The sequence below is a fragment of the Sitophilus oryzae genome, unplaced genomic scaffold (genome assembly GCF_002938485.1).
Source record: "Sitophilus oryzae breed Bouriz unplaced genomic scaffold, Soryzae_2.0 scaffold_1190_pilon_pilon, whole genome shotgun sequence".
NCBI classification, from domain to species: Eukaryota; Metazoa; Arthropoda; class Insecta; order Coleoptera; family Curculionidae; genus Sitophilus; species Sitophilus oryzae.
In genome coordinates this window covers 239232-246756 of record NW_022145827.1, presented here as the reverse complement: position 1 = coordinate 246756, position 7525 = coordinate 239232, and the positions used below count along the sequence as shown (strand labels likewise).

Sequence of the window (7525 nt, the reverse complement as noted above, 5' to 3'; positions counted from 1 at the left end):
TCCTTTTTTAAACATTTTTGATTAGAATAGACCAAATAAATTTAAAAGGGAAAAAATACATAAAATGTTCAAAATATTCGAATGTGCTTTTAGACAGTCTGTACGTATACTAACGAAAAATTTATTATAAAAAAGGTTGCCGCCAACCTTAATTCAAATAACGAGAAAAAAACTGTTTATTTTCTCTTTTTTTCTCTTAAAAACATTTTCTTTATATGTAACTCAAAAGAAGCCGACGCCGACGGCTTTGATGCGGCCCGTCCAGTGCAAGTGCAAACTTTCGAACTTTTAGATAAATAAAAAGACAATATCACATTTTATTATATTTGAAATTTCTCTAAAATGAAAAAACTGATTGTAAAGGATGTATTTAAATTAACATAGCAGCCGATCCACAACTGTTAGTATATTCAGAAAATTATATTATATTATGGATTGTTATAAAAATGTTTATAATAATATAATATACATATAACAAAATATAATAAAGAGAAAGGGCTGTTTCTTTTTCGTGCTCTATATCTTCTAGTAAATAAAGGATAAAAATAGATAATTTTTTATAATTTGATTCCAAAACTGTCCTTGAATGAATTATTTTACCTGAATCATTACCTGGGAGCAACTGTAACTATAATTAGTCATAACCGAAAACAAGAATTTTTTAACCTTCTAAATCCATAATTATATTATAAATCTAAAACTATTATCAAAATTTAAAACTAAAAAATTATACATATATATTATGCGGTATATAAACATATATAAGCCTATTTTCCAACGCTTCATAAAATTACAGGCCATGATTGCGAATGTGATTTTGCGATCTAGTCTAGGCCGATGTGTTGAGAGCTGCGAACGAAAATCACAATCGCTGCTCTTCGTTGGCGTGCCCACTCCCGATGCCGCGCCGCCGGTGCCAACGAAAATCGCAATCGCAATGTTGGGATGAGCTGCGATTTTCGAGCTGAACGAAAATCGCAGCCTGCCCACTGCCGTGTTGATGACGCGCCGCCGCTAGCCGGTGCGTACGAGAATCGCAATATTGCGATTTTCGTTCCCAGCTCATCGTTCGGCTTCTCAGTGCCGTGTCGATGCACCGCCGGTGCAAACGAAAATCGCAATGCTGTGATTTTCGTTCGCAGCTCTTCGTTCGCGTGCCCACTGCGATTGCAAATCGCAACTGGTGTAATACTGGTTGCCTAAAAATCCAAAATCGGCAGATATATGTTTCAATCGCAAGTCGCAGTTTGTTATGGAAATGAATCACAGGTTGCGATTGCGAATTTACAATCGCTGCGATTAAATCGCAGTTTGCGATTTTCTGCTCATCTCTAATAAAAACCACTCCATAACAAACCTTAATTATACAGCATGCATAAAGAACTCTTATGCATTTCAAGCTTCTTTCTAAGTTATTTTTAAATTAAGTGCAAAATTACATACCTAAAATGCCGAAACTACCTGAAGTAATACTAATTGAAACAATCTTTCTATCAATATATTAATATATTTCAAAAATAGCAGGTATGTATCATATCAATTTAATTATTACATTTATTTGTTTCAACCATGGTTCAAAATTTTCTCGTATAAAAGCCGGCCTTCAAATTTAAGTTTGTAGCTTATTCATAGTTCCAAAGACTTTCGTTAAATCATGCTTATTTGTCAAAACTAACTACAGCATAACTGGTATAATAGGGAAAGTTTACTTATGGTATAGGTATCCCGTTCTCATCAACAAACAAAGTTTTTCCAATTGTTTCGACTGAATTAAGTACTAAAATTCTAAATGTTATTCCAACTTTATTTCTTCTTACCTATTAACTTACTTCTGTTGGCGTACTTTGCGCTAAAAGGTAACATAAAATAAATGCTAATACAAATGAAAAACACTTGTACGGAAACCATTCGTTTATAACCTCTTAACATATATAGGCCTAAAAAATTAAATTTATGAAATTGAATATTAATATACCACCTGATATTACGTTAAAATGAAGGTAAACTGTAGATAATAAACGTAATTCTATTACAATTAATAAATATTTTATTTTACGGCTTGCCTGTCAATGTTGGTCGGCCATATTGGCGCCGGACCGACCAGCTGCTTAAAAAGCCGAAACAGCGAAATGTTGGCCTCCTTTTTAAATTTGCCGCTAGTTTTGGCGCCAATATGGCGGTAATTGCGGTACTTTATATATCTAGGGACTTTAACTCCTACTTGTAGAGGGCGCCACCTACATATTCTTTAAAAATATACATTTAAAAATAAACATTTTTTACATAAAAAAGGTCTCTTGGTAAAAATTACTACGAGTAATGGTTCTAGAGATATTTGAAATTGAAATTACTAAATTAATTATCAATACCTGTCATCATTGACAAATTAAACATGTTTCCCAAATAGTTATTATAGACTGAAATCTTAAATTTGAAATCTTTTTGTGCTAAAAGTTCAACAGAAACCGTTTAATCATCATTTTTTCGCAGAAAAAATTATTATATTATTTAGAAGATGTTGTACTATTTTTTTTAATATAATTTTGTGGAAAATCAACTTCTAACTTTTTGTTCTGTACTAAATTAAGTACAATAATACTAATAAGGCACAACAATCGCGACATCCCGTATAGTGCGTGCGAGTCGACTAATTAAGCATGCTAAGCTCACGCGCTACTGTTTCAATCAGATCGAAACAATGGATTTCGAATAATTGTTAACAAATTGTTTCGCACGCTAAATACCTGGTTGATTTCGATTTATGGCAAGAAAAACTAGTCAAGTTTAAGTATAAATTATTTCAAGTAGAGCTTCAACAAAGGTTTCAACCTTAACCTAGAGGAATTTGAAATTAAATTGTTAAGTAGTTACAGCATCGATGCAGTTATATTTATGTTTTGCAAAACTTGTGCAGAAAGATTTACATTTTTACAAGGCAACGGAGAAATTTTTGGTCAAATTGAAAGTATTATATTTTCGTTTTTTTTAGCCCTATTTTCATGATTTTTTAGGAAGCTGTATATAATTATAATATAAACTTTGATTCGTAAACTAATTTTTTTATAAACTTAGTATAGTATTTGGCATATTATGCAGGGTTAATCGAGGGTTTTTTTACCTTAACTTTAAAACACCCTGTGCAATAATTTCGTGTGTAAATTTTCCTAAAATATAATTTCACGGTCAGAACCATGTCTCTTGAGCATTTTATTTTTTGGATCATGTCAATACATGCCTAGGTTAATTTTTAAAAGCGAAATAAATTTGCCACCTACAATTTGCAATACTTATATATTTCAATTATCATTTCTGTTTAAAATTATTTTTGAATATAATAAGGTAGCTTTGGTGATTATTGTGAACTATATACTACTCTGACGTGAAATGGAAAAAGGCAGTAAGTGATTTTTTTTACGAAATCGCTATTTTCTTACAAACAGCATTAGCAGTAAGTGCTTTATCATTTGCAATAGATTAGGACATGCTAGCTCAGTTTTAGGTGTGTCAAAATATTCATGGAATCTAGCAGTAAGTGATAAAACTGCCTGTCATAACGAGGCAAGTAGCAGTATCTAACTTTTATTTGACATACTTCCATATTACATATTTTAAGATTATCAAATTTAAAAAAATATTCTATAGCAAAAGGTAGTAAATTGAATCATAATAAGATGCTGCTTTTTACCGAAAAAAACATCTGATTTCAAGTTATCAGGAATACTTGGCAAAAGGCAGTAAGCGAATGTCTAAAAAGATACTACTTTTTGAAACAATTGCAGACCCTATAACAATAGTCACTTCATAGGAAGTGTAGATTTCCAAAAACTTATTATGCTTCCGACTAAAACAACTAAAATATTTTGGACATATAATGAGGAAAAGTCCGGACAATATGGAAAGACTCATAATTCAAGGCAAGGTGGAGGGACGTAGACTACGTGGCCGCTCTCCAACTCGCTAGATAGACCAGATCACGACTAGCTGTAGCAAGCCAATGCACAATGTCATCGAGATGACAAAAGATAGAGGCGCATGGAGAAAAATCATCCATGATGTTACGCTGACCACTATACTCCCTAATGGGGGTCAGGACTGAAGAGAGAGATTATGCTTCCTCGCATACCGGGGAGAAAAAAAACTTGTTTTACAAGACGCATTGTAGCATTTCACCAAGAATTCGCCACAATCGAAGACAAGTCCTCAAAGAATAACAAAAAGCATATTTCTGTTTTATGGAACGAGGCACTTGCCGGTAGGAAGGCAGAAGAGATAGCATCTACGTTTTACAAGTCACTTCTTGGAGAAGGAGATGTGGAACACAGTGGTGACGCTTGAACTTTTTTTTGGGGGGAGGACAAGCAATTTTCCCAATTTAATACTTTTTTTTAGAGGCCATGATACATGTAATAATGTATCGTGATAGGAATAAAAACCCTAGTTTAAAAAAAATTGTTTTATTAATTTAAAGCTTGAATTTAACATTATTGAACATTATAACATGCATAAATAATTATTGTTATGACAACTCTAAAATTAAAATTAAATCGTACCATCCTTAATATTTTTAAATTGGGATTTAGACGTCGTTGTCATGACTAAGTTCCCAACTCAATTATACGTTGGGGGGGCTGTAGCGCCCCCCCCTAAAAAAAACCCAGCGCCCCCACAATATTCCCCCAACCCCCCACCCCCAACACCCCCTCACAGCTTCACCACTGGTGGAACATATCTTATATTGGTGCAACAACTGTTCGGCACAAAATAAGAATTGGATTTTATTTACAATGCTTGTTTCGATGGCAAATTCAAATCTTATAGTGGCAAATGACATAAATAGCAAGTGTTTTGAAGCCGGACATACATTCATGAGTGCGGATTCAGTGCATCATGGCGTTGAAATATCAATGAAACACAAGACATGTCTGGGGAAATGTTTATGACTATAACGATTTTGTCACTGCAGTGCAAAATTCCAATGGAAAAAGGATTAATGTTATAAACATGAAAAATGAAGACATTTTAAAATGGGTTTTTTTTGGTTTTCTAAAGGTGAACTTTAGTCTTGATATTCCAGAAAAATTAAGATCTGACGCTAGAGGAGTTGCACCAGATAAAAAAAGTGACATCATTTCAAATCTTTGTCCATTGATGCCCGAACATAAACGAGAATTTTGGCTACAATTACCAACTACTGATGGAGTAGACGATGTAGTGAATAATGTTTAAAACATGAAATATGTGTACTAGTTAAGTATATTATAATTTTTCCACAAGAAAATTATTTTTTGTTTTTCCTTTGTATCATTATTCTCTTTACTCCCAAGAAATATTCACATATTGCTTCAGCATGTTACAAAAAATATTGAGGAAAATGGCAGTAAGTGATTTTTCTCTGCCGAAAATTCATTCAGACCAACTAATTTAGGTTTTTTAATAAAATAGCATTTTTAACTTATTTTTAAAAATATAACATAGGTTAAAAATTAACAGCGCAGTACTGTGGAAAAAAAAATTTAAACCAAAATATCTCCATTGTTTTTTTTTGCACATACTGCCTTTTACCTTTTCACGGCAGTACTATGATCTGCCCATCATGTTCAGGCTTTGGGAAACGCTTGACAGAAGGGTTAGAGGTCGCGAAGTAGTACCAGCTTCATTAAATGAACTCGGCTTTGTCCTTAAAGTAGAATGGGAAAACATAAAGCAATATGATCGATGCATCCTTAATAACAGTATAAACGTACGTATACAGGCAGTTAGAGAAAAATTCATGAAAATAGGGCTAAAAATAACAAAAATGTAACACTTTAAATTTATATTTGTATTGATTTTGAATTTGTATATTTATTGATTGTATATAAAAACTTGTCTTATATTTTAATAAGCAATCACCTTCGCACATATTCGTTTACACCCTGTACATTAATAACCCGGAACAGATTAGTCCACTATCGCCTCAACAAGCCACAAATTCCCCCAATGCAATCGAACTGAAATACCTGAATTATATTGCGATTCTATGGATTTAAATCCCATCCGATGCGGAAACGGGTTGAATTAATCGCCAACGATCGTCCTCAGCTATAGATAAAGTAAAACCCATTTTCTCAAATGGTTTACCTACCTCCGAAACTCGTAATCTTATTAGCGATAATGGTCTCTGGGTTCTAAGAAGAATGAGGTTATGTGCAAGAGCGAGGCTTGTGCCGAGGAAAGCTCTCGAATGTGCATTATATTTAATAAATGAGCTTTTAAGTTAATAAGAGTTTAGTAAGGATCATCATTAATTTGGGAATATTACGTTAGTCTTTATGGTATGGTAATCAAAAAATCCTTTAATTGTTATTCGCCGTAATATCTTATACAGGGTATAGCTTATACACTAAACAGAATACTTCAGTATAACAGCATCGATGTGTTAGATATCCCATTAACGGAACAGGAAATAAATGCTTCTAAAAACCAACTTAAAAACAACAAATCGGCTGGGTGTGATGCGATTCCAGCGGAAATCTATAAGTGTACAAGTAAAGAACTTATCGGTTACCTTAAGGCTCTCTTCGATGTCATATGGGAAATAAATAAATGCCTTTATTGTCAAAAAATTATTCAATTTGTAGACAAACGTAAACTAACAAACAAAGTAAAAAAACAAGGTACACAAACAAACAAACAAAAGATAATACAAAACATTATACAAATAATATTGTCAGTCTTATTGTTAAAATAAACATTTATAAATGTTTACAATGTCAAAGAACAAAAAAATAAAAATAATATTCAAAAATATTTAGCTAGTTAAAATATCAATGACCTCTAAATAAATTCATTTCGATGTCATTAGTAAATATATCAATAGCAAACATTAGACCAGTGTTTACAAGATCAAATTCGATTTTCAAAATATAATTCATTTACGGCGTAGAAAGCCTTGTCTAGTAAATAAGAGTTCAATGCTTTGCGAAATGAAAAAAATGATGTTATGGATTTGATTTCAAATGACAGGTGATTGTGCATTTTTTTCGAGTTGTATAATATTGAACTTTTAACTAACTCTGAGCGTGGGGTAGGTAGATAAAGATCTTACTCCGCGTTCCTGAGTGGATAAGTGTGAGATGGCCTTTCTTGAGAAGCTGATACATGTTTACGTATTAGGCAAACGGATTCAAATATAAATAAGGAAGGAAGAGTCAATATTTTTAATTATTTAAAAAAGTCTCGGCAATGAGTTCTGTTGTTTAGTCCCAGTGAATATCGAATCTTCTTGAGCTTGAAAATGCGGTCAAATTGAGTCGCACAATACGTACCCTAGAATGGAAGGGCATACCTGAGGTGTGACTCAAAAAGTGCATAATAAATAGTTCTAGCCACTGACAAGTTAAGCTCCTTAGAAACAGACCTTAATGCAAAACAGGTAGAGCTCAATTTTTTCGACAAAGCTTCGATGTGCATGTCCCATTTCAGAAAATTGTCCACAACAAGCCCTAAGGATTTTACAGATTTTACGACGTCAATGGTGGTGTTG

The 7525-nt window shown here is 32.9% G+C and overlaps 1 long non-coding RNA gene across 1 annotated transcript; it reads right to left on the bottom strand.

Moving 5' to 3' along the window:
• Positions 1–1443: 1443 nt before the first annotated feature.
• LOC115891680 lies at positions 1444–2206 on the bottom strand. Its single transcript, XR_004051890.1, has 3 exons — positions 1989–2206; positions 1830–1937; positions 1444–1777 (listed from the first exon to the last, which is right to left on the bottom strand). It is a non-coding gene; the product is annotated as an uncharacterized LOC115891680 (long non-coding RNA).
• Between the last annotated feature and the right edge of the window lie 5319 nt (positions 2207–7525).